General features: G+C 42.3%; 1 long non-coding RNA gene across 1 annotated transcript in view; it reads right to left on the bottom strand.

The window, feature by feature from the left end:
• LOC125452730 (uncharacterized) overlaps positions 1-26,809 on the bottom strand; it is a 38,977-nt gene that overhangs the window by 11,648 nt on the left and 520 nt on the right. Inside the window, exon 2 of the long non-coding RNA XR_007247587.2 lies at positions 24,994-25,131. This is a non-coding gene — a long non-coding RNA (uncharacterized LOC125452730). The remainder of the gene's footprint in view (positions 1-24,993; positions 25,132-26,809) is intronic.

Below are 26,809 nucleotides of genomic sequence, written 5' to 3'. Positions count from 1 at the left end.
CTTTTTTTATCTCCTTTTGGCTCAGTACTGACTCTTTCTGATGCTTCTTGCTGGTCTTTAGCCATATTTACTTTAAGTGACCTTTCTTGAGTCACTCAAATTCCATGAGTTCTTCAGCTCTCAGCAGGGTTTCTGAACCTCGCAGCTGCTTCCCACTTCCCACTTAATTCAAATGATAAACAAGGATGGTAGGAGACTTGGGGACGGCCTTGCAGAACACCCAAGCTTGGTTTGCACTAAACAACTGCACCTCCCAGTCGCGAACCATTTCAACTCCGTGTCCCACTCCTCAGATGACATGTCCATCTTGGGTGCCCTGCAGCCCAATGGTATCAATGTGAATTTCAAGCTTCAAATTTTCCCCTCCCCCTACTGCATCCCAAAATCAGCCCAGCTTGTCCCTGCCTCCCTAACCTGCCCTTCATCCCAACTATCCCTTCCCCCACCCCCACCTCAAGTCCCACCCCCATCTCCTCCCTACTAACCTTATCCCATCTCCTTGACCTGTCTGTCCTCCCTGGACTGACCTATCTCCTCCCTAACTCCCACACCTACTTTACCTTTTACTGACTCCATCCCTGCCTCTTTGACCTGTCTGTCTCCTCTCCATCTATCTTCTCCATCCATCTTCTATCCGCCTCCCCCCTCTCCGTATTTATTTCAGACTCCTCTTCCCCTCCCCCTTTTCTGAAGAAGGGTCTTGGCTGAAATGTCAGCCTCCCTGCTCCTCTGATGCTGCTTGGCCTCCTGTGTTCATCCAACTCTACACCTTGTTAGCTTAATTCAAGTGACCTGTTGGGAGCCACTTCAATATTTATTGATTCTACTAAACCTCTTCCACCCTTTGGCTTTATTGCCTCTTGGTGTTTGTTTTCCAAACTTGCCAGTCTCTCTGTAATGTCCTTTTTCTGTTTGAGTGAAATATGTTGCTACCAGCCAAATCATTTCCTAACAAAATATTTATTCCTGGCATTAGCTAGCTGAGGACTACATCATTATAACCAGACTCTTTATAAGTTCATAATTTTAAATAAACTTTCACTGTTTGCATCCCTGTATTCTTTCCTAGGATCTCATTTCTTAACACACTGGAATTTAGTTTGCCTCCAGATGAAAAATATTTCACTTTACCCAAGAGCAATATTTGTAAACACCCAATATCCTAGAGAATGCTAACATTGCTCTCAGGCTGTCGAAAACAGACATAAATTCCTGACAGCTATCCTGGTCAACAGTCATGCCTGAGTAGAATTGCCTTTGTAGACCATCTTTAATGCATCAGACAGTGCTTTTTAGCTTGAATTTCCACAGGGCATTGGAACCAACAATTATTCTAAATATACTCTGGCATCCCATAGTTGAAGCACCTAGGGTAGATTCCCACGTTTCTCCCTTCCAGGAATAAACTTTCAACATTGGGGACAGTTTGTGGAATATCACGTGCAGTTCTGGTCTCCCTCCTACAGAAAGGATGTAAACGAGAAAGGGTTCAGAAAAGAATTACAGTGATGTTGCCAGGGTTGGATGTTTTGAGCTATAGGGAGAGGCTGAATAGGCTGGGCGTATTTTCCCTGGAGTGTCAGAGGTTGAGGGATGATTTATAGAGGTTTATAAAATCATGGGGAACATGGATAGGGTAAATAGGCAAGGTCTTTCTCCTGGGGTGGGGGAAGTCCAAAACTAGAGGGCATAGGTTTAAGGGAGAGGGAAAGATATAAAAGGGACCTAAGGGACAACTTTTCCACGCAGAGGGTGGTGTGTATATGGAATGAACTGCCAGAGGAAATGGTGGAGGCTGGTATGATTAAACTATTTAAAAGGGAGATGCTGGCACATGGGACTATATTTATATGAAATATCTGGTTGGCATGGACAAGTTTAGACCAAATGGACTGTTTCTGTGCTGTATATCTGTATGAGTCTACGACTCAAATTTGAAAGCCCAATTTCCATCCTCTCCAACAGCCAGAAGAATATTTACCTTACTCTGCCTGTCTCTGCTGTGATATTCCAGACCCCAACTTCCTTCCATTTATTGATCTCTGTGTTAATGCACAGTCTTCAGGCAAAACAGTGTCTGTCAGGGCCCTACAACCCTTTGTTCCTCTATGTACATCCAAATTGGAAAGAACATTGTATTCTTCAGTTCTTCAGTGACTATTACTTCATAAAGGTTACTGGTCAACAATGAGCTGCTGAAGCTGTTCAAATTCTAAATGTGTATGGTCAGGCTGTTTCTTGAGGGTACAGAACCTTTCACTGGTACATCTCTAACACTAACCTGTATGCATTGAAAATAGCCCCTTCATCTGCCACATAGGCAGTGAATAAATGAATAGGATGTCCAATAAAAGCGAAATGCTACAGATGCTAGATATCTGAAACTAACACAGAAAATGTGAAAAACTCATCAGGTCTGGCAGCGTCTGTGGAGAGAGAATCAGAGTTAACATTTTAAGTCTGGTTCGTTTTTTTTTGTTAAGCTGAGTTCAATTCCATTTAAATTTTAATCTTTGCTCAGCTTTGCTGTGACACTCCTGAATTAACTTCTCAGTCTGCCAATTGAGAATTTGTCCATGAGCTCTAGTTGAGGCCTTTCTCCTCTCCAATGCTCTGAGTTATAGACAAAACATTAAATTGTGGCTTTGATATAATGATCAGAGAAAAAAAGCTCCTGATAGATAGGAATGTTTCAGGACTTCAGAAAGCCTTCAAATTTACAATCTGTACTAACCAGATGTAAGAATTCACTGTACCATGTACATAGAAGTAACTTATCCAAGAATGGAAACAAAGATACTTCTACCAATGAAACGGGTATCTAGAGAAGGCAGCAATATTATGCAGACATCCAGTGGTATCATTCTGAGAGCCAAATGCAACCATTACAGACGGATGCAAGACTGCTCACTCTGCTGTAGTAAATTGTAAAGGCTTGCTGTTATAAGTTCCTGGAATCAGTGCTGAACATGTGAATTCGTCTGTCATAAGTAATACTGTTTATGCTTTGTTATATCCAATAGATAGGCTATTGAAAGTTTTTAAATTTTTTGTGAATATGAGACTAACACAAATAGATCTTGCTAAACTTATGGCAATCTCAGATATGTTTGAGGAAGGAGTTATAGTTTTTATGGCTAAAGGAATCAAAGTGCATGATGAGAAAATGGGAACAGGGAACTGACTTGGATGATCGCCCGTAATCCTATTGAATGGAGCAGCAGGCTCAAAGGGCTGAATGGCCTACACCTGCTCCTATTTTCTATGTTTCTACATTGCATAATTATTGAAAAATAAGTAGAACACAGCAGGTGCTAAGTGCTACTGATGAAATGGGAGCATCTTCAGAGTCTCAGATTTCACTTCCATCAGTTAATTGTGTCTACTTCAATAATAGTAATACTTTTGCTGTTTAACTTTAAAGCAGAGTTTGTTAATAGTAACATAAATATGTTGATAAGGAATTGTTGTTTATTGATTTTATGTCTGACTTCCTCTGTGATAACTTGCAAGAATGACAAACCATAAAATTGGAAAAGATTTATGCCTTAAATCCGTGATTCCACCCTTCCCTATCACTACATTCTTCTCATGCTCTAGAAATCTCTTGAGTTCCATACATTCCTACAAATCTAGCCCCTTACATATTGCTGTACCATTGGCTGCTGTCCCTTCAACTGTCTAGGCTCTGGAATTTGTTTCTTGCCTCTTTCTTCCTTCAAATTGCAGTTTAAAATCTGCCTCCAATAACAAGATTTTGCCAAATCTTTCCAAATATCTCTTGATGTGTCTTCATGTAAATTAATAGAACTCCTGTGAAGTGCCTTGGAACATATTTTGACTTTAAGTGTGCAAAATAAATGCTGGTTGTTATAAGAGATTGTAATTTCTTTAATTCTTTACAAGTATTAATTTATGCTTGTTTTGTGTGCAGTTATATGAATAGAGTAAGGGGGATCCATTGTGTACTGGAATTAGTAAACCAATAAACCTCGTGGACTATGTTCCTTCTAATTATTCCTTCCTCTGTGTACCTCTGAGGTCCATGGACCCCAATGACTTCCAAAACTGGGCAGTCAATGAATGGCAGGCATGGATTGTCCAAGAAACTACCCAGCTGCAAGGGAACTTTGCTTGAGAGGAATCACAGTTAAAGGGAATGAAGCTTCTTTTTCAACTCTACCCTTTTAACTCCTCATCAAAGATCTATCTGGGAATTCACTTTCGATAAGTAATGTAAATAATTAAATTCAGCCTGCTTGAACTATCTTAGATTCTTCTTAAGTTACCTGCTTAGAGATGGGTCCAATCCACAAGACTGCAACTTCCGTCATCTGTAGGGCAAAGAAGCAGGTCCTGAATTCAGTTCAGCCAGAGTGGAGATCAAAATTGTTTATGTTGGCCCTAATTTAATTTGAGTAGAGGACTTGTCAACAGAACTGGTGAGTGGGTTGTCCTTTGTGAAGCTAAACATGAACCATGCTTACCTGCAATTGCAATTAGATGAGAATTCTCAGAAGTATGCTACAATTAATACCCAAAGGGGCTTGTACCAGACTGCCTTTTGGGGTATTGTCAGCCTGTACCATTTTCCAGTGGATGATAGAGAACATTTTACAAGGCGTACTCCAGATCATCATTTATCTGGATGATGTTCTAATAACAGGAAAGATGAATAAAGGGCATTTAGAGAATTTGGACATAGTGCTTAAACATTTCTTTAAGGTGGGGTATGCGTTAGTTGGAGAAAATGAGTATTCCAGGCATCCCAAGTGACCTACTTGGTCTACAGAGGCAACAAGACTAGGTTACACCAGCTGGAAAATAAAGTGAGGACAAACGAAGGTGCCCCGGCTCCCATGTCTGTACCGGAGCTGAGGACTTTCCCTGGGTTGGTGAAATATAATGGAAAATTTTGACATGACCTGGCCTCCATGCTGGCACCCTTCTATTGGCTGTTGAGAAAGGGTCAGATTTGGAAATGGTTTCATAGGCAAGATGTAGTCCTTGGGAAGTGTACAAATAGCAATTGTTCTCTCAGGTCTTGGCACACTAAGATCCCAAGCAATATAATGCGCGGACATGCGATGCTCCCCATAAGTATCAGGTAGTGTTGGCTTACAGATGGCTCAATGGAGAGGAATGCCCAATTGCATATGCTTCCACGACTTTGGCTGATGCCAAGCGAAGATCTGCCCAGAAAGAGAAGGAAGGTTTGGAGGTCATCTTTTAGTGTGAGAAAGTTCCAGCAGCACCTTCTTATGGACATAAATTTGTAGTAGTTACAGACCACAAACTCCTGTTAGGGCTATTTAAAGAGGACAGGGCCATTGCCATCTTGGGTCAAATTCAGCATTGGGCTTATTCTTAGTGCACACAATTACAAGTTGGAACACCATCCATGAGGCCAAGTGGCAAATACAGATGCTTCGAGTCACCCAACACTGGCAGATACACCACTGGTAGTGCTGCTGCTAGAACAGTCCTGTCTGGTTTCAGACTTTCTGGACACTCTTCTCATCACCATTTATAATATCAGACTATGGATGCAAAAAGATCCTGTCCTGGCAACACTGAAACAGCATGTGGTGATGGGGAAACCAAAGCACTGTCACAACCAGAACTGAACCCTTTTTGAACCCAGAGAGACCAGATCACTGTAGAGAATGTTATATCATAATGGGGAGCAAGAGTGATTGTCCAAGCAAAGATCACTGCCTGATACTGGCTGAACTCCACCAGGGTCATCTAGGGGTTTCAAAATGAAGATGTCAGTGAGACGTTATGTCTGGTGGCCAAAACTAGATGCTGACGTAGCTGCTTTGGTGGGGAAGTGCCCAGACCACCACCAAGGAAAAAAGTTACTGCCAACAACTCCTCCACATTCATGGGAATAGCTGGGTAAACCTTAGACTTGGTTACATGTTGACTATGCCAGTCCTGCCATGGACTCAACGTTTTTAATTATTGTGGATGCCCATTCAAAGTGGCTAGACTTGCATAGAATTCATTTGTCGAATACAGGGATGACAACTTGAAAAGTTGGAAGCAACTTTTGTAATCGATGGACTCCTAGAGGTGTTGGTCACAGACAATGAGCTGTCATTTACCAAAAGGGAATTGGAGTATTTCCTCAAGTTGAAAAGCATCTGGCATGTTAGGACAGCTCCATACCATCAATCATTTTAATGGTCTGGCCAAAAGAGCAGTCCAAACTGTGAAGGCAAGCTTAAAGAAACAACCTACAGCTTCACTTAATACCAAACTGTCCGAGTTCCTGTTGGATTATGGAACCAGTCCTCTTGCGACCACAGGGCTAGCTCTGGCAGAGTTGCTATTTAGGAGAAGACTCTGCGCCAAGTTAAATCTGATCTTCCCAGACCTAGCGGGGAGGGTGAAATGGCATGAGGAACACCAATGCCGGACACATGGTTCCACCTAACTGGGTGAGGCAGTTTACTTTAGGGGACAAAGCTTGGTGCCCAAACCATGGGAAAGGCCTGGCACAGGTAAGAGGCATGGTCAATGCGAGGTCAGGTCCTGTGACGTTGAAAATTCAAGTAGGAGAGCTAGTCCTGAATATGGGCCACACGAAAGCTGCAACCCCACAAATGGAACAAGAGCAAAACATACCAGGCCCCTCTGAACAGCCAGAAAAACTATTGGAACCTATGCGATCCCCACCCCCTCTTCGCCTAGCATTGAAGGAACCTCTGAGAATGAGATGGATATGGTATATGTCGTGGCCTTGATGCCGTTACTTCCTGGAGAAGGTGAGTTTTGACCGAGATGCTCTGGGTGCAAGTGGTGGGCAATGGTCCGATACATGCTGCCTGTATCTGAGGCAGTCAGAGGAACTGGACCTAGTGCAAAAATGCAGGAGAAGAGAGTTTAGGAAAAAGAACAGGTCTGCACCCCAGGACTTAGCTGGTGAGTGATGTAGTGTTTGGATCCAGGTCAGTCAAGTGGACCTCATAGAATATGAGTTCAGTGATTTGGGGCTGTTAATCTGGTCCAATCTGGGAGTCCTGGCTGACAGATATAAGCAGGAGTGTCAGAGTTCTGTTCACTCTAGGATCTAGCTCTGAGCTAGCTGGGTCAGTATCACGTACTGTGCACGGGGATAAATACAAGAATCGGAAAGGTTTGGAGGACTATGGGCCAAGAGCAGGAAGGTGGGAATAGTTTCATTTGGGATTATGTTCATTGTGAACTGGCTAGACCGTAGGGTCTGTTTCTGTGCTGTATAGCTCTGATGTAAATCGAGGGTGATTGATGATGGGGAACCATACTTGGTGAAGTTTTTGCAAAAGGGGCTGAGAACAATAGATAAAGGGAGTACAAATGGTAGTAAAAGAGAACTTAATTAAGAAGAGGTGCTAAATATAGGTGTGAAACGTCAAACATAGGTTGGCTTTGCAGAGAAGAAATCATGCAAACAACACCAATGATGGGGCTGGGGAAAGGAATGTTAAGTGTATGTAATCATAAAACAGAATAATATTTATGTTCTTAAGTTGTTGAACCCAACAAATGAAGCTTGAAGACTCTAAAGCACCTAAGCAGACCATGAGGTGTTCCTCCAGCTTATGTTAAGGCTTCAATGAAGCAATGCAACCGGTCTAAGACAGAAATATCAACATGAAAGAAAGATGGTGTATTGAAACGGCAAGTGATCAGAAAGTTGATGCTCTTTCTGTATGAATAACAGTAATGTTCCAGAAAACAGTCACCCAGTCTGCAATTGGTCATGCCAATGTAAAGGCAATGACTTTGTAAGGATGAATATGGTACACTAGTCTAAAAGAAGTAGGAGTAAAATGCTGCTTCACCTGGAAGGTGTTTTTGGGGCATTGGATTGTGAAGAGGGAGGACGTAAAAGAATAAGTGTTATACCTTCTGCAATTGCACAGGCAGTGCTATTGGGTGGTGATGAAGTGTTGAGAGTTACAAAAGGGTGGATAGAATGTCGCAGATGGATCATCCCCGCAGAAAGCTGCCAACAGAGGGAGGGAAAGGTGTTTGGTGGTGACATCCTGCTGGAGTTGGTGGAAATAGCAAAGGAGATTGCTTTGAATGCAAAGGCCACAGGGTTGAAGATGAGGACAAGGGAAACCTTCTCTCTTTTTTGGGGAGGTAGTGCAAGGGTTGAGGGCAGAAGTACAGAAAATGAGTTGAACACAGATGAGGCCCCTGTCAAACACAGTGAGGGAAGTTCATAAAGCAAGACATTGATCCCATTTGCCCCAAGTACGATATCTAGCCACCTCTTGAATATATTTGAAGTTTATGGGAGAAAGCAAGATTAGACTAATGAGTTGGAAGATCAGCCATGATCATGATGAATGACAGAGTAGGTTCAAATGGCCAAAGGCGGCCTCCTGCCCCTGTCTTCTGTGTTTCTATGAGACCACAAGACATAGGAGCTGAAGTAGCTCATTTGGCCCATTAAGTCTGCCTCACCATTCAATGAGATCATGGCTAATGTGATGATCCTCCAATCCACTTTCTTGCCTTTTCCTCATAATTCTTGATTCCCTTATCACTTAAAATTCAGTCTATCTCATCCTTGAATATGTTTAATAACCCTGCCTCCACAGAGCCCTAATGTATAGAATTCCACCGATGCATCAATATCTGAGAGAATTTCTTATTCATATCTGGAATGTGTGACCCCTTTTTCCTGAGGTTATGTCCCAAGCCCTGGACTCTCCATAAGGTGAACCAACTCTCAAGCCTCAAAGAATCATCTTTGATTCATTTAGATCTTCCAATGAGTATAGGGTCAACTTACTCTGCTTCTCCTTATTGGAAAATCCCTTCACATCTGGAATGAACCTAATGAATCTTCTTTAAATTGCCCTCAATGTAGTGTATACATTTCCTAAGGTAAGAGGGCCAAACTGTTCCCAGCATTCCAGATATCAATGGGGACCCTGGTCAAGGTGGTATGATTGCAATAGATGTTGCAAAGATGGAGAAACTGGGAGAATGGAATGCAGTCCTTGCAGGAAGAAGGGTGCAAAGACACATAGTTGAGGCAACTGTTGTGTCAGTGAGGAACGGTCACTGGACCCGAAACGTTACCTCTTTTTTTCTTCTTCACTGATGCTGCTGGTTGTGGTGGTGATGGTTGTGGCAGTGGGTTTGTAATGGATATTGCTAGCCAGCCTATTCCTAGAAATTGAAACAATGATGTCAAGGAAGGTAAGGGAAGTGACAGAGATGGATCCAGGCAAAAGTGAGATAAAGATGAAACTTTGAAGAAAACCTAATAAATATCCCCAACCCAATTTCAGATGTGAGAAGGAAGTAGAACTAATGCTGTAATTGATGAACCAGAGAAACAGCAGTGAGGAGAGCTGAAGAAGATTGGAACAAGGATTGGTTTCTGTGGAACAATCAGACACAGACAGAACTGACACCCATGTGGTTACCCATAGACACTTGGAGAAAGTGCAATGAGTTAAAGATTAAGTTACTCAAAATCAGGATGAGCTCAACCAGGTGAAGGAGGGTGGGTGGTTGGGGACTGTTCAGGCTTTTCTTCAGGGAAGAAATTGAGAGCTTTCAATCATCCTGATTTGAAATTGATATCCATGGTGAAAAGGAAATGACTGGGATATGGAAGTTGTAGAACCAACGTAAAGTTAAAGAATCATGAATATAAATGTGTAAAGACCGGATGAGTGGAGAAACAATAACATCAGGAGAAGAAAGAAGCTTGATGGGTTTGGACCAAGCTGTAATGAAGGGTCTGCCAGTGAATTTGATGAATGCAAGGTGACAGGACAACATGAATAGCACGGAGAGTATCCTCACTTCTTAAATTTGACCATGCATCAGGACAATATGAGGTGCATCCAAGCTTACTGAGGGAAATGAAGGTGGAAATTCAGAGGATATTGACATAATTTTCCATTTTTTCTTTAACAGTGGTAGGGCCAGATGATGAGAGAATTAAAAAATTACACCTTTGTAAAAAGATTATTCTGATGAAGGGTCTAGGCCTGAAATGTCAACTTTTATGCCCCTAAGATGCTGCTTGGCCTGCTGTGTTCATCCAGCTCTATCCATTTGTTAACACCTTTGTAAAAATGTGTGTTAGGAGAAGTTCAGTACATACAGTTCAATCAATTTAATTTCAGTGGTGGGGATCTTCTAGAAAGAATAAATTGAGAGACATAATTGTCTACATGGACAAATTTTGGTTAATTAAGGAATTCCAGCATTGGTTTCCTAACTGCGTGGGATTTAAATGTTCATCATCAAGAGTAGCTCAGCAGCACCACGACTGAACAAGTTGAGTCCTAAAGGATATAGTTTCTAGACTGGGTTTGTGGTAGGTGGTAGAGGAACAATCAAGATGGGGGTGGGGGTGGGGGGGAATTTGACCTCACCCTCAACTATGTGTCTGCTGTAGATGCATCTGTCCATGGCATAACTGATCAGAGTGATCACCGTATTTGTAGAGACCATGTCCACATTAAGAGTATCCTTAATTGTGTTGCGTGCCACTGTCACTGTTAAATGAAATATTTTTTCAAATAGATCTAGCAGCTGACAAGCTGATACATCTGGGTATTGATGAGGTGCTGAGGACCATCTTGAGCAGAAGAATCATACTGCAAAGCAGCATTCACACGGCCCGGAAGATTCCCCAATCTAGCACTATCAACAAGACAGTGGATCAACTTGCTTCAATGAAGGGAGCTGGAGGCAAGAACAACACGAGGCACATCCGAAAATTAGGTATCAACCTGATGAAGCTACAATACAGGACTACTTATGTGTTAATTAGTACGAGCAACAAGTGATTGACAGGGCTAAACGACTCCACAATCAACAGAGGAAAGCTAAACTCTGCAGTCCTGCAACATCCAATCATGAATGGTGGTTAACAGGTTACTAAAGGAGGAGGGTCCGCATGATGCCTGTGGTCAATGATGGGAGACTGTAGCACAACAGAGCAAAAGGTCAGGCTGAGGAATTTGCAACAACCTTCAGACAGAAAGGCCAAGTGGATGATTCATTTCAGCCTAGTCTGGAGGCCGCAGTATCAGAGATACCAAATTGATTCAAGAAATAGCAGAAGGCACAGTACACCGAAAAGGCTATGGCCCTGACAATGTCCCCAACAATAGCATTAAGGATAATAAAATGTGAAGCTGGATGAACACAGCAGGCCAAGCAGCATTTCAGGAGCACAAAAGCTGACGTTTCGGGCCTAGAACCTTCATCAGAGAGGGGGACGGGGTGAGAGTTCTGGAATAAATAGGGAGAGAGGGGAAGGCGGACCGAAGATGGAGAGTAAAGAAGATAGGTGGAGAGAGTATAGGTGGGGAGGTAGGGAGGGGATAGGTCAGTCCAGGGAAGACGGACAGGTCAAGGAGGTGGGATGAGGTTAGTAGGTAGATGGGGGTGCGGCTTGGGGTGGGAGGAAGGGATGGGTGAGAGGAAGAACAGGTTAGGGAGGCAGAGACAGGTTGGACTGGTTTTGGGATGCAGTGGGTGGAGCGGAAGAGCTGGGCTGGTTGTGTGGTGCAGTGGGGGGAGGGGACGAACTGGGCTGGTTTAGGGATGCAGTTGGGGAAGGGGAGATTTTGAAACTGGTGAAGTCCACATTGATACCATTAGGCTGCAGGGTTCCCAGGCGGAATATGAGTTGCTGTTCCTGCAACCTACGGGTGCCATCATTGTGGCAGTGCAGGAGGCCCATGATGGACATGTCATCTAAAGAATGGGAGGGGGAGTGGAAATGGTTTGCGACTGGGAGGTGCAGTTGTTTGTTGCGAACTGAGCGGAGCTGTTCTGCAAAGCAGTCTCCAAGCCTCCGCTTGGTTTCCCCAATGTAGAGGAAGCCACACCGGGTACAGTGGATGCAGTATACCACATTGGCAGATGTGCAGGTGAACCTCTGCTTAATGTGGAATGTCATCTTGGGCCTGGGATAGGGGTGAGGGAGGAGGTGTGGGGGCAAATGTAGCATTTCCTGCGGTTGCAGGGGAAGGTGCCGGGTGTGGTGGGGTTGGAGGGCAGTGTGGAGCGAACAAGGGAGTCACGGAGAGAGTAGTCTCTCCGGAAAGCAGACAGGGGTGGGGATGGAAAAATGTGTTGGGTGGTGGGGTCGGATTGTAGATGGCGGAAGTGTCAGAGGATGATGCGTTGTATCCGGAGGTTGGTGGGGTGGTGTGTGAGAACGAGGGGGATCCTCTTTGGGCGGTTGTGGCGGGGGCGGGCTGTGAGGGATGTGTTGCGGGAAACGCGGTCAAGGGCGTTCTCGATCACTGTGGGCAGGAAAAGTTGCGGTCCTTGAAGAACTTGGACATCTGGGATGTGCGGGAGTGGAATGTCTTATCTGGGAGCAGATGCGGCGGAGGCGGAGGAATTGGGAATAGGGGATGGAATTTTTGCAGGAGGGTGGGTGGGAGGAGGTGTATTCTAGGTAGCTGTGGGAGTCGGTGGGCTTGAAATGGACATCAGTTACAAGCTGGTTGCCTGAGATGGAGACTGAGAGGTCCAGGAAGGTGAGGGATGTGCTGGAGATGGCCCAGGTGAACTGAAGGTTGGGGTGGAAGGTGTTGGTGAAGTGGATGAACTGTTCGAGCTCCTCTGGAGAGCAAGAGGCGGCGCCGATACAGTCATCAATGTGCCGGAGGAAGAGGTGGGGTTTGGGGCCTGTGTAGGTGCGGAAGAGGGACTGTTCCACGTAACCTACAAAGAGGCAGGCACAGCTGGGGCCCATGCGGGTGCCCATGGCCACCCCCTTAGTCTGTAGGAAGTGGGAGGAGTCAAAAGAGAAGTTGTTGAGGGTGAGGACGAGTTCGGCTAGGCGGATGAGGGTGTCGGTGGAGGGGAACTGGTCGGGCCTGCGGGACAGGAAGAAGTGGAGGGCCACAGTGATCGAGAACGCCCTTGACCGCGTCTCCCGCATTTCCCGCAACACATCCCTCACAGCCTGCCCCCCGCCACAACCGCCCAAAGAGGATCCCCCTCGTTCTCACACACCACCCTACCAACCTCCAGATACAACGCATCATCCTCCGACACTTCCACCATCTACAATCCGACCCCACCACCCAACACATTTTTCCAACCCCACCCTTGTCTGCTTTCCGGAGAGACCACTCTCTCCGTGACTCCCTTGTTCGCTCCACACTGCCCTCCAACCCCACCACACCTGGCACCTTCCCCTGCAACCGCAGGAAATGCTACACTTGCCCCCACACCACCTCCCTCACCCCTATCCCAGGCCCCAAGATGACATTCCACATTAAGCAGAGATTCACCTGCACATCTGCCAATGTGGTATACTGCATCCACTGTACCCGGTGTGGCTTCCTCTACATTGGGGAAACCAAGCGGAGGCTTGGAGACTGCTTTGCAGAACACCTCCGCTCAGTTCGCAACAAACAACTGCACCTCCCAGTCGCAAACCATTTCCACTCCCCCTCCCATTCTTTAGATGACATGTCCATCATGGGCCTCCTGCACTGCCACAATGATGCCACCCGTAGGTTGCAGGAACAGCAACTCATATTCCGCCTGGGAACCCTGCAGCCTAATGGTATCAATGCAGACTTCACCAGTTTCAAAATCTCCCCTTCCCCAACTGCATCCCTAAACCACCCCAGCTCTTCCCCTCCACCCACTGCATCCCAAAACCAGTCCAACCTGTCTCTGCCTCCGTAACCTGTTCTTCCTCTCACCCATCCCTTCCTCCCACCCCAAGCCGCACCCCCACCTACCTACTAACCTCATCCCACCTCCTTGACCTGTCCATCTTCCCTGGACTGACCTATCCCCTCCCTACCTCCCCACCTATACTCTCTCCACCTATCTTCTTTTCTCTCCATCTTCGGTCCGCCTCCCCCTCTCTCCCTATTTATTCCAGAACTCTCACCCCATCCCCCTCTCTGATGAAGGGTCTAGGCCCGAAACGTCAGCTTTTGTGCTCCTGAGATGCTGCTTGGCCTGCTGTGTTCATCCAGCCTCACATTTTATTATCTTGGATTCTCCAGCATCTGCAGTTCCCATTATCTCTAATAGCATTAAGGAATTGTGTTACAGAACTTACCACAATGCTAACAAATCTGTTCCAGTGCAGCTACAACACCAGCATTTACTTGATCTGAAAAATTGCCCAGTTACATTCTCCAAACAAAAAGCAAGACAAATCCCACCCAGCCGCTGACTGCCCTATCGGGCTACTCTTGATCACCGGTAAAGTGATGAAAGGTGTCATCAACTGTGTTATCGAGCAGCATCTGCTCAGCAATGACCTGCTCAGTGATGCCCAGTTTGATTTTGCCTGGGACTCTCAGTTTTGATTCAAGCATAGGCAAAAGAGCTGAAATCTAGGAGGTGAAAGGGAGTGCACTTGATGAGAAACATCCATGCAATATTAGTGTCAATGAGAATTAGATGAAAAATTTTGTGCTGGTTGGAAGCATATCTGGCACATCTGAAGCTGATTGTTGTTGTCAGAGGTCAGTCATTTCAGGTCCAGGACGTCACAGCAGGAGTTCCTCGGGGTAGTGTCCTAGACCAAAACATCTTCAGATGCTTTATCAATGATCTTCCTTCCATCATAATGTCAGATGTGGGGATGTTTGCTGATGATTGTGCAGTGTTTATTACCATTTGCAACTCCTCATTTACCAAAGCAGTCCATGTCCAGATCTTGCTGCATTTGGACACTATCGAAGATTGGGCTGAGAACCAGTAAGTAATATGCAAACCACACAAGTGGCAGCACAACAAGAGAGAATATAACCATCGCCCTTTGACATCCAATGGCATTACAATTGCTGAATCTCCCACTGTCAACATCTTGAGTGTTAGCACTGACCAGAAACTGAGCTTGAAAAACAATATAAATATTCTTGCTACAAAGGCAGTTTGAAGGTTAGGAATCCTTTTAACAGGTATTCCCCATCTTCTGACTCCTCCAAAGCCTGTTCACCATCTATAAGACACATTTCAGGAGTGCTTTGGAATACTTGCCACTTGCCTGGATGAGAGCAGCTCCAATGGCACTGCTCCTATTTCTTATGGAGTGGAGTACAGCGTGTATCTGCCCTCTCTCATTGCTAATAGCAAGAAGACAAATATTAAAACCATGATATTGGCATGACAACATTGTCTTACAGATCTACAAACTCAGGAAAGTCAATTATTTCTTGTGGGCCTGGAACAGCCTCTAAGAACATTTCATCTTGCTCCTCACTGTCCTCTAATGTTTGTACACTTACAGACTATGGTCTCCCCTTTTTCTCTGTGCCATAAACCAATGCCAAAATGATATCTCGCTCACTCGCTCGCTCTCTCTCTCACGCCCTCTCTCTCACGCGCTCTCTCTCTCTCTCTCAGCATCCATGATGCTCTATCATCCAGTTGAACCTAGCTTCTGCCATTGGAGTCCTTTTAATGGTGTCAATGGCACTTTGGTTTCTTTACCCACTTTCTCCTGGTGAATTTTGAGGTCAGCTCATTGCTCTAAAGACCTCTGACCTATTGTAACATGTTCTTTAATGTCGCCTATTGTATTTTCTTACAGTGTGCCACTTGCTGTGGACTATTTACACTGTTTGTCAGGTGTTCATAAGCTTTCCCTTTCCACAGTCTGTTGCCTAAGAGAGCCTTGAAGTCTAAAACTGATGCTTCCCATCCCTGCTGGACATTTCAAGATTTTGCCCCATCTCTGGTGTCTCAACGTTTGGGTTAGCCTCATCGATTAAACATAGAACTGTTTTCTTCAGGTTTTACATTTGATACTTATTGACACTTGCCTCCATTTCATGGTACATGAAATATCATGTAACACCAAACAACAATGAGATCTACACTCAGGTAAGTAAACATTAGCAGGTTATATTAAACATAACTATAGACTAGAGAGAACATCTTGTGCAACCTACAGATTCACTCTTCAGTTCTTTATGATCTGACTCATATGACATAGCTCCATGTGCACATGCTCAGTAACAATAGATAGAGTAAAGGCATAATGAAATGTTTACTCCACACTATCTAAATATGAGTTAAGAAATCCTATTCTGTGAATATGAAAACATAGTTGCTAGGTATATAAATCTTTTACATTGCAATGTGTTTTATTTATGTAATAAGATGAATACAAATTGTTGCAATTTATGTTCAACCCTTAAAAATTGATAGTAAGTCATAGAAAGTGCACGTTCAATTATGTGACATATAATTCAGATCATTTAGGCTACATTCTGGTTATCTCTAAATATAAAATTGGAAATCATTAAGCTCCTTCACTAATTCCATTTGTTATCTGGTGTCTAAAATCAACACAATTGCAAGGTTTTATGTATGTCCAGTTACTTAAATCGTTTGGCATTCTTTTGAGCTTCAGTGACTTCACTTCAGAAGTGGTACAGGAAGAAGTTGAAGACTGTTAGTCACTTGTGTAAATAAGAGCCTGAATATTTTATTTCCAGCTTTGATTTCAGCTGCTGCTGTTCACCTTGGCATGGAAACTAAAAACATTAACTCCAATTTTGTGAAAGCCCACAAAATTAGATCACTCAAAATGAAGGCCTAAATGAATGGGTTAATCTGACTCCAATCACTACAATAAAGAACCTCTAAATGAAATCATTCAGATCATGTCACCAACTCTGCAGTGAAGCTCAAGTGGTTTGTAACTGTCATCTCAACCTCAGGAATATATTGTTGCACTGAAATTACTCTAGGGCATTTGTTATTTTTCATAATATATCTTATTAATTCAATTGGAAATTGTTTTTCAGCTTGGGATTTACTTTTGTCTCAGCAGTAGCTGTCAGTGTGGAGGCTGACTGCTGGTGTCTTTTCTGCATTATGATATTTATACTTAGTGATTAATGAGCATGACATCAGAAATGATTTGCAGTTGTCTCCCAGGATAATCTATAGTTGATATACTTTATAATGTGTACCAAAATATTATGCACCTTTAAAACAGATTACATTATCAGTACAGCCTTTCTTCCAGTCAGGTGACCCGATTAGAACCAAAGCATGATTTAACAATAGCTTCATGGAAGGTATCCAGAGAAAAGTCTCAACCGAAGTTAGTGTTAGAAACAAAGATTAAAGATATAAACCAAGTGTTAAATCGTGATAACGGATTAGAAAAGTTAAACAGTTCAGTATTAAGCTATATTGCAAGACAATTAAAATTGATTTTAAAGGATTTTTTTGTACACTAGGTGACTTGAAAGGTTTGAGCCCTTGCCAATCATATTTAAGAAAGGTAAAATGGCAAGGTGATCCTGATGTTAGCTGAGGGCGCTGGATGATCTGTGAACGTCTGTGATGGTTGTACACTGAAGGCATAAGGCCAGCCTTTTCCTTCATACGGCCTTGTGCATGTTCCAACAGCTCTGGTTCCAAACAAAATAATTAATGATAAATCTGATCCATTTAGTGATTAAAGCAACAGCGTATTGTCCGGGTTTAACTGATTTATGTACAAAGTACTTATTTTGCAAAGTTGATCATGCCCTGCATTAGAGTACTGGGGGGGGGGGGGGGGGAAATGTAAAAAGCGGCTCTTTATATGGTGCAAAGCGGAAAAGTACGTCACAAGGTGAGAGTAGAATGACCGTAAGACGAGGTCACTTTTGCAGTAAAACCAACTGCCAAGAGAAAACAAATTCTCATTTTATGGACAATATTGTTATCATGTGCATTTTGTGTCGTTTTAATGAACTCACCACATAAATATGAATAGTTTGGCAATCAATTTGGTTAGTGCAAATGTTGGAGCTTCTTTGGTTGTGTTAACAAAATGTGTAAAACGTTGAATACGCTATACTCTCTGCATTGTTCAATAATCCCACGTGTTACTGTCCATAAGAGCAACGTATAAATCGAAGTGGGAATGCCATTTATGGTTCAGATACTTAACTTTAACAACCTGAAAATGCAATCCCACCAGAATACAATCAAGTAGAGTGCAACTGTGAAACAACTTGGTGGCATATATGGGATAAATATTTAAAGGACCACACTCTAAATCGGAAATTCCACTAATTCTGACTATAATTTATTCCCTCATTTAAATCAGAACACTTCACTTCCCAAATTTAAGATCTTTTTCTTTTGTAACCACATGGATTACTCTCCCATGCAACACTGGCTGGCCAAAGACACGGTCTTAGAGGCTGAAATTTAACACACTAAAAATGATTTTAGAACTAGTCACTCCACGTTGTTGTTCGTCTCGAATTTAACGTCTTGCAGGTCGGTAAGAGACAACCATTTTCGCTAAGATTAGAAAAGTGCTTTCTTTACCTGGGTTAAGGTGAGTAATGCATTTGGATTTTGTTTTGGAAATCCCACACGTTCAATGTCATGTTCACTGAGGGTTTTTAACGCTTCAGAAGGAGTGAAGTGCAATTCTTAACCTGCCTCGTTGGAAATTGAGCTCATGCCTAAATTGTTTTGTTGGTCTGGCCTTTAGGATTACTGGTTCAGTAAAAAAAAAAGATACAATCAAAGTGTGAAGCTGGATGAACACAACAGGCCAAGCAGCATCTCAGGAGCACAAAAGCTGTCGTTTCGGGCCTAGACCCTTCATCAGAGAGGGGGATGGGGTCAGAGTTCTGGAATAAATAGGGAGAGAGGGGGAGGCGGACCGAAGATGGAGAGAAAAGAAGATAGGTGGAGAGGAGAGTATAGGTAGGGAGGTAGGGAGGGGATAGGTCAATCCAGGGAAGACGGACAGGTCAAGGAGGCGGGATGAGGTTAGTAGGTAGGAAATGGAGGTGCGACTTGAGGTGGGAGGAAGCGATACGTGAGAGGAAGAACAGGTTAGGGAGGCGGGGACAGGCTGGGCTGGTTTTGGGATGCAGTGGGGGTAGGGAATATTTTGAAGCTTGTGAAGACCACATTGATACCATTGGGCTGCAGGGTTCCCAAGTGGAATATGAGTTGCTGTTCCTGCAACCTACGGGTGGCACCGTTGTGGCACTGCAACTGCAGGAGGCCCATGATGGACATGTCATCTGAGGAATGGGAGGGGGAGTTAAAATGGTTCGTGACTGGGAGGTGCAGTTGTTTGTTGCGAACCGAGCGGAGGTGTTCTGCAAAGCGGTCCCCAAGCCTCCGCTTGGTTTCCCCAATGTAGAGGAAGCGACACCGGGTGCAGTGGATACAATATACCACATTGGCAGATGTACAGGTGAACATCTGCTTGATATGGAAAGTCATCTTGGGGCCTGGGATGGGCGTGAGGGAGGAGGTGTGGGGGCAAGTGTAGCACTTCCTGCGGTTGCAGGGGAAGGTGCCAGGTGTGGTGGGGTTAGAGGGCAGTGTGGAGCGAACAAGGGAGTCACAGAGAGAGTGGTCTCTTCGGAAGGCAGACAAGGGTGGGGATGGAAAAATGTCTTGGGTGGTGGGGTCGGATATTTCTGATACAATCATAACATGACTATGTGAATTCACTAGTTATAACAATTTAAATTAAGCATCGTTACTTAATTATCATAAACTGTTTGATGGATAAAGATCATATAGTAGTTGCTTTGTCAAGCAGGGACAACCCTGTTATTTTTTTTACCTCGTTGACTGCATTAGACGATAATGCTGCACCAAATGTGTCAAGGTATATGCACATTTACTATAAGGCTTGGTGCAGAAGAAGGTCACTTGACCCATCGAGTAACCATAGCTGAGGTGTGCACGTTTTCTAATCAAACTGTTCAGAAATGTTATTACAAACCTCTGGATCGGATGGAACATGAAACCGGGCCTCCTAGTTCAGGAATAGGGAACTTACCACTGCATCACGAGCCAATGATCGCGACTGATTTTATAATCCTTCTCTCCAATTTCAAGCCTTATCCATCCCTTACCGTTGCTTCCTTTAGTGATTTGACATTTGTACATCCCATCCCCGAATGTACCCAGCGACCCACTTGGACAGCCCTCCATGTTAAAGAGTTCCTCAGATACACCACCCTCAGGCAAAAAAAGGTCCTCCTCATCTCTGCTTTAAATGGGTGAATTTTTATTCTGGGATCATGCTTTCAGGTCCCAGACTGTCCGCTCAGGGAACTTCTCCACATCTACCCTGTCAAGCCCCTTTAGAATCTAATGTGTTTCAATAAAGCCTCCTCATTTTCCTAAACCCCAAAAAGCCTAACCTACTCAACGTCTCATTAGAATATCTGCTTGTACTTCGGATCAACTATTAAGATCAGGTTAAACAGCCATAGTGTATCTGATCTTTTTAAATTGGACATTGATTTATTTAAAATTACTGTCTTCCTCACGTGTCAATAAATTCTCCTATCCTCAGTGAAATATAATTTAAACTTTTTTAAATTTGTAATTTTAGTATCATTGCTAAGTTATGGTTTACTTGGCACAGATTTAAACGTGTCAGCATAATGAACCTGACAGCATGAAACGACTCCAAACCTGTAGAATGGGAACGTTTTAATACGCAGTTTAAATGTCTGCTCTGGGCGGATTGATAACTATGTATCTCACAGCTTTGCTAACCAGTGCGTATTTATTTTGTGTTTACGATAGTAAGATGTGGAGCTGAATGAACACAGCAGGCCAGGCAGCATCAGAGGGGTAGGAAAGCTGACGTTTCAGGCCTGGACCCTTTTCATAAGGGTCCAGACCCGAAACGGTCAGCTTTCCTTCTCTGATGCTGCCTGGCCTGCTGTGTTCATTCAGCTCCACACCTTGTTATCTCAGACTCCAGCATCGGCAGTTCCTAATTATCTCTATTTTGTGTTTGCCAAGTTCCATATCTATCTCTTTTCATGCGTTAATACGTATACTTTCTTCCAATTTTATTTTCAACAAGGTTTGAGAATTCGATACTTTTTTGCCAATTCTGTATGAATCTATTTATCTGTATCTGCCTAATTATCAGACCATTCTCACACGCACGGCCTTCCTACCTTCTAAACTGGTATCCAATGTGGAAGGGGGCGGAGTCATTACACAATGATGGCATGAAACCTGCAGCTGCATCTCTTCGAAGCTATGTATTCCTGTCAATGTTCCGAGGTCGAAGTTTTTCTTTTAATTTTACAACACACATGAAGTTGCTACCAACCCTACACTGCAACAGGTTTAAAAGAATATTTTCTCAATTATGTCCAATCGTGCTTCCTTTAAAACAATGCGGTTATACACAATTAATGTTCGACGGGAAAGGTGAATAAATAATACTCTTCAGACCGCTGGCGGTAATGCTGTCCCGAGAGTAAATTCCTATTAATTGAGCTGGTGCTTATAAAGGCGAATCCTGATTCAACATGGATGGTGAAAAAGCTGAGCAGCAAGCGATGGCCGAATCCTTTATTCTTTTGATGCATAAGAGTACAGCTAGTACGATTCTTCTGAACCTGATAAGAATGCTACAACTAAAATACATGAAACTTGTTTTCAGCAAACTACAATGCCCCAAATTATTTGGTGTCAAATAACTAGTGGTCTTCGCATCGAAAGCTTGCAGTAAAACTGGAAAGTGTTTGAACCAGATAACAGCATTGTAACTGCGAACTTTTTCTTATAACCTCTGGTTGCCTTCATGGACGTCAAGGTTATAAAAGTTTTTGCCGGACTAGACGCTTAATCATTTGAGCTGCAAATGTTTTAACTGCATCTAACTGCACATTAGCGTTTTATTTATGTTTAAAATATAATCCATTTTATAAAACGTATGTTGTAATGGTTAGTTTATTACCTCGCCTGATAACCTGCTCTGACGAAAACTAACTTTCCTGATGCTTAGCAACAGGAAACCTGCTGAAGCATCTTGTCAGAGAGTACTCTCTTGAAATGTATACACTGTAAGTATCTTTATCAACGTGATAATTGAGACTGGCTAAGAAAACGCACAGGAAAGCATTTTCGTTACGAAATAGAATGTACAGAAATACAACTTGGTGCTATTTTTGGTCCCCTTTTGGTTCTTTCCACGATTCGTGAAGGCAAAGTAGGCCTAATATGGAATAAAACAGTAAGTACTGGAGAAATTCAGCAGACCTGGCAATATTTGTAGAGAGAAATAGAGATAATGTTTCGAGTCCAATGTGACTCTTCTTCGAAGCTGGATGCTGCCAGACCTGCGACGTTTTCCCAGAACTTTTTGTTTTTATGCCAGATTTCCAGCATCCATGCTATTTGATTTTATCTGGGGTTCAATATGAACAGAACCTGGATGTGTCGTTGTGTCCCAAAAGAATTGGCTTCAGTGAAATCCGGAACATCAATTGTTTTGTGTTCTTTTTTAAATTACTGAAACTCGACTGCATACTATGCAGCCCAGGATCGAAGTATTGGCGCAGTTTTTTGGTGTATACGCAGGAACGCGTGGTTACAGTCGGATTTAAAGGAGATTACACACTTTACAGTTAAAGCCGTATATGCATTGATGGTTCAACATATTTACAAATAACAACCTCTACCATCGCGAATTTTAAAAACGTTAAGCGCGAACAACATTCATCGGATCACTTTAATGAATACCATGATAATCAGATTAAATTCTTAAAATGTCATAAATTGCAATTGATACCATTTACCATTGATAACGCAAACCGTCCTGCCTATGGCCTTGGCAGAACCACACTGGATTATCACAGAGGAATTGAAAAACTTCAAATCAATATTTTGAGCATGTTAATGTGTATTTCGTGGTAGAAGGAAACAAAATGAACCTTGCCTGTGGGTTGAAACTTTCACCACGAAAGGATCTCCAAAAGCGCCTCAGAGCTAATGAAGCACCTTGAACAGTTAACACTACTTTAATGTAGGCAACATGCAACACTGATATCGGTGGCCAGAGATTCTGGGTTTTTATAATGTTGGATTAGAGAAACATATTGACAGATTCTGTTAATTTCATGATCTTGGAATAATAACGTAGGATGCTTTATCTTCGCCCAGACGGATTACAGGGCCTCAGTTTAAACCACTACCTCGGCAGGTCAACAAAATGCAATTTGGACAATATTCTCAAGTGTGTTTTATTCATATTAAGTTATATTTGATGTTAGACATCCACGAAATGATCAAATTCGATGCTGCAAAATCATATTAGTGCACTATATTCCAGCGTATTGAGGCTTTAAATGAAGCTCAGGGCTGTCATCCTGTCCTACGCACTGCGATCTGCAGCCTGGGAGCAGCTGAGAAGATAAAGGTCGAACATTCGCGTTGAACGTTTACATTGTGACAGTGGCAACTCAATTCGCGGCAGATGGAAAGTGTGAGGGGAGTAGCTGTATGCCCCTGGAATAATAGGCTCTACAAAAAAACTCTTTAAAGCGGATAGATCTCCATATAGTGCACATGATAAAACCTTAGGTAAAGTTTTACACCTACAATTGTTCTGCCTCCAGAATTGCTTCCTTCTTATTATAATTTCTAAAGTTTGTGTATGATCCGGGAATAAAGACGAACTGCGGAAACCCATATGTCCCATTCCAGCGCCAGTTTGCCTTTAAACACTACACAAACTGAACATTACTGTTCAGAACCGCACAGATTAGAGAAGTTAAATCGGACAAACATCATATGCTATAAAAATTCGTTATAGCTCCCATAATGGTTGATCTAAAGTGAACAGTAATTTTATAACAGCGCAGCTGAGATCAACCATCGCAATAAAATTTTGCAAAACATTGACTCGTCTCCGATTTAGGACGCCTTATGGGAACTGCAAGCCAGAACACTAAAACATGACGAGCGTCCGTTTTTATGCCTTGAAGTACAATTTGATGAATGAAATCCAAACTAAAGAAAAGTAATCTTATGGAAACTGTCAGGGTAACTGAACTCCAAGCTTAATCCTCGTGTAAATCTTAATTTTTGTAAATACTTCTATACTTGCTCTGCGCATATTTTATATCCTATTATTTGTCAACAGTTTGTTATTGAATTATTATTAGTACTGGGAAATGTATCAGTGTCTAAAGATGTAAACATGTTTGAAAGTTTTTTTGTCAAACCCATGAAATTTGCATTGTTTGTATCTTTAGCATGCATGCTCTAATTATTATTGGTGCTTAACTCCGGAATGACTTGTTCACTGTAAAACGTCATGGTTGTAACCCTGGTAACATTCATCATCTCTTACCTAAAGCTTACTTTTCAGTGAGTTGTGAACGTTTTCTGTAGTAATTTTGAAATGTAGCGATCAAAAAATTGTACACTGACTACAGTTATCCAATTTTGCAGTGCTATATAGCACCCATGTATTTTTTTTAAAAGAAAAATCCCTGGACCCGTACAAAAGCTGTTTTAGTAAGAGTATTCACACCGTAACTGCTACACGTCTGGAGCCATTCACTATACACAAAGAACTACATATTTCAGTTTATCCTTGAGTGCAAAAGGGGATCATCAGAACTATCAACAGATGGAACATAATATTTGACTAGTGCGGTGCATATGGCATGACTGATACGTCTGACTTGTGCTGGGTTGAGTTTCCTTTCGTTTAAATACAGTGTTCCCGCCAAATTTAAAACGTCCCTGTCACAGCAGACTGCAATGGTAATTAAGTGCGTTGCTGAAGGATGTAATAGTCTCTTCAGATGATTTGTCGCTTATTAAAAAACACAATTAAGCTTGAATCTGAGCCCAGATGAAGTGGTAATTAAGACTTGAAAGGATAAATTAATACACTGGCTCATGCGCATATAACAATACTCTTATGGTCGCTTCAGACTTCACATAATTGGAGTGAGCTGATAATTATTATGAAAGCACGTTATATACTTTTCATAGATTTCCTTTAAATTGTATTTCAGAACTATTTTACCACTGGCTGGTTTCCAATTTAACTTGCACAGTATTTTCCAGCCAAATCCTAACAATAGCATCACATGTGTAAGAGTTAATTTACAATTGGGACAATTGGCAAATATTACATTGTAACAAAACGTTGACATTTTAATTCTTAATGTTTAAACATTTTATAAAGTAACAAGATCGTCTACTTACAGCAATGTATTGCAATTTTCATTTAACTTCTGAGATTTATCTTGGCGATGTTTCTGCTTTTCTCAAGTAACCCGTGCTGAAACCAACCAATTTCGGAGCCGTTGAGAATACTTGAGTGGTAGAATCTATCCGAGTATTCTGTCAATAATTGAAATCTTTTCGTAATGGAAACCAAAATACCATGGCATTCTAAAATTCGAAACTTACGCGCCCTGCGCTACATCATCTTCAGATACAGGTATAACAACAGTAAACACTACTAGGGGCTCTAAACAACGTGTCTTTCGCTGAAGCCTTCTATACCCGTACAGACAGCTGGGAGCAACTGTTTAAGTAGTGTTGTTTGGAGTACCGACATGTTTCTCTGATTATGTTTAAGCATTATTAACATTAATAGTGGACATCTATTGATAAGGGTGCTAGTAATTTACACTGCAAGATGACTGAACAAGCTGAACTGATATTCAGGCAACTCACGGAGTAAAGCAACACGAAGTATACACAATACTTTATTTCATTTTAACAAAAAAACCTACACCTAAATAAACAATGACCCCAAACTTAAAGAATAAAGTGGCAAGTGTAAAATATAGAAGTTTATTAACACATTTTATGCATTCATTATTGTAAAATATATTTACTGAACAATAATTTGTAAATATTGCAAACCAATAATATAATAATGGAACTGGTACTTGTTATGTCAAAATCCTTTGTTATTTTGATTGTTTCTCTTCGATGTGGAGATGATTGTAAGTAAATTCAACAGAGCTAATGACATGTTGAAGAGGAAGAAAGTGACCTTTTTTCACGCCTGGATAATCACACTTGGACTTCACACAATGGAGGTAAATAGTGGTCGTGTGCCTCTGCCGATTTGCACAAAGGAAAAGGGGCCAGGGTGACAATTCTGGTTAGTCTGCATGAGTAAAGACGAGGGGTCTGGCAGAACTCCACACCCAAAACTTGATTTTATTATTCCACAGAGTTTAATGTTAGATCGCCTGCTGTTCGTTAAAGCACAATATACAACTTCTGAGACTTGCACAGGCACTACTTAATAATGACCAGGAAACATTGGATATGCAACCTCGTCTTGAACCTGTCCAGGCGTCTAGCAAAGTGCGTCCTATTTCAGATACAGTTATGAAAGAAAATCAGATACAATGAAAACAGCTTGTAGGCTCACTAAGCTTGGCCCAGAAATCAACGAAAATATATTGCTGAATGGCAGGATTTAAGAAAAGACATGGTTTTTCTTGAAAGTTTAATAAAATGGGACCGGATTAATAATCTGTTTTGAAAATGGCCTTATGTCCCGAGCAGAATGAGCAACTCTCAATCGTCCATGTATTGAAATATTCTAAGCCAGGGATTGTAAAAGTATCTCCCTCGTGCGGTAGTTATTGAAACAGTTTAAGTATAGTGCGTTATTTAATAACTGCGTCATCACTGATGGGAGTGTTGACCCGTCCAATTATGCTGTTCTCACGCAGTAATAAGAAAGCCCACGTTTTATTTCTTCTAATACCATTTGATATATTCAAAACGGAAAAGTTCCTGCAAGTTGGTCGAAGCCTTCTTAAAATAGGAATGATACAGCATTTACCACTGCTACGCAGCGATGCTAACCACCACAGGCATGGATACCTTATCGTTCATGGCAATATTACTTAGAACCAAATTGCAAAAAGTGAATTACAACTGACAACGTGTTAGAGATCTTTAAAAAAAAGGATAAATATGAAAACATCAATGTGAGCAAGAACAATCGAAATATACCATAAAATACTTGCTGATTACATATTTCTTTCCC

Source organism: Stegostoma tigrinum, chromosome 4 (genome assembly GCF_030684315.1).
Source record: "Stegostoma tigrinum isolate sSteTig4 chromosome 4, sSteTig4.hap1, whole genome shotgun sequence".
In the NCBI taxonomy this organism is placed as follows: Eukaryota; Metazoa; Chordata; class Chondrichthyes; order Orectolobiformes; family Stegostomatidae; genus Stegostoma; species Stegostoma tigrinum.
Note: the sequence above shows the minus strand (reverse complement) of the source record. Positions and strands in the feature narration are given on the sequence as shown.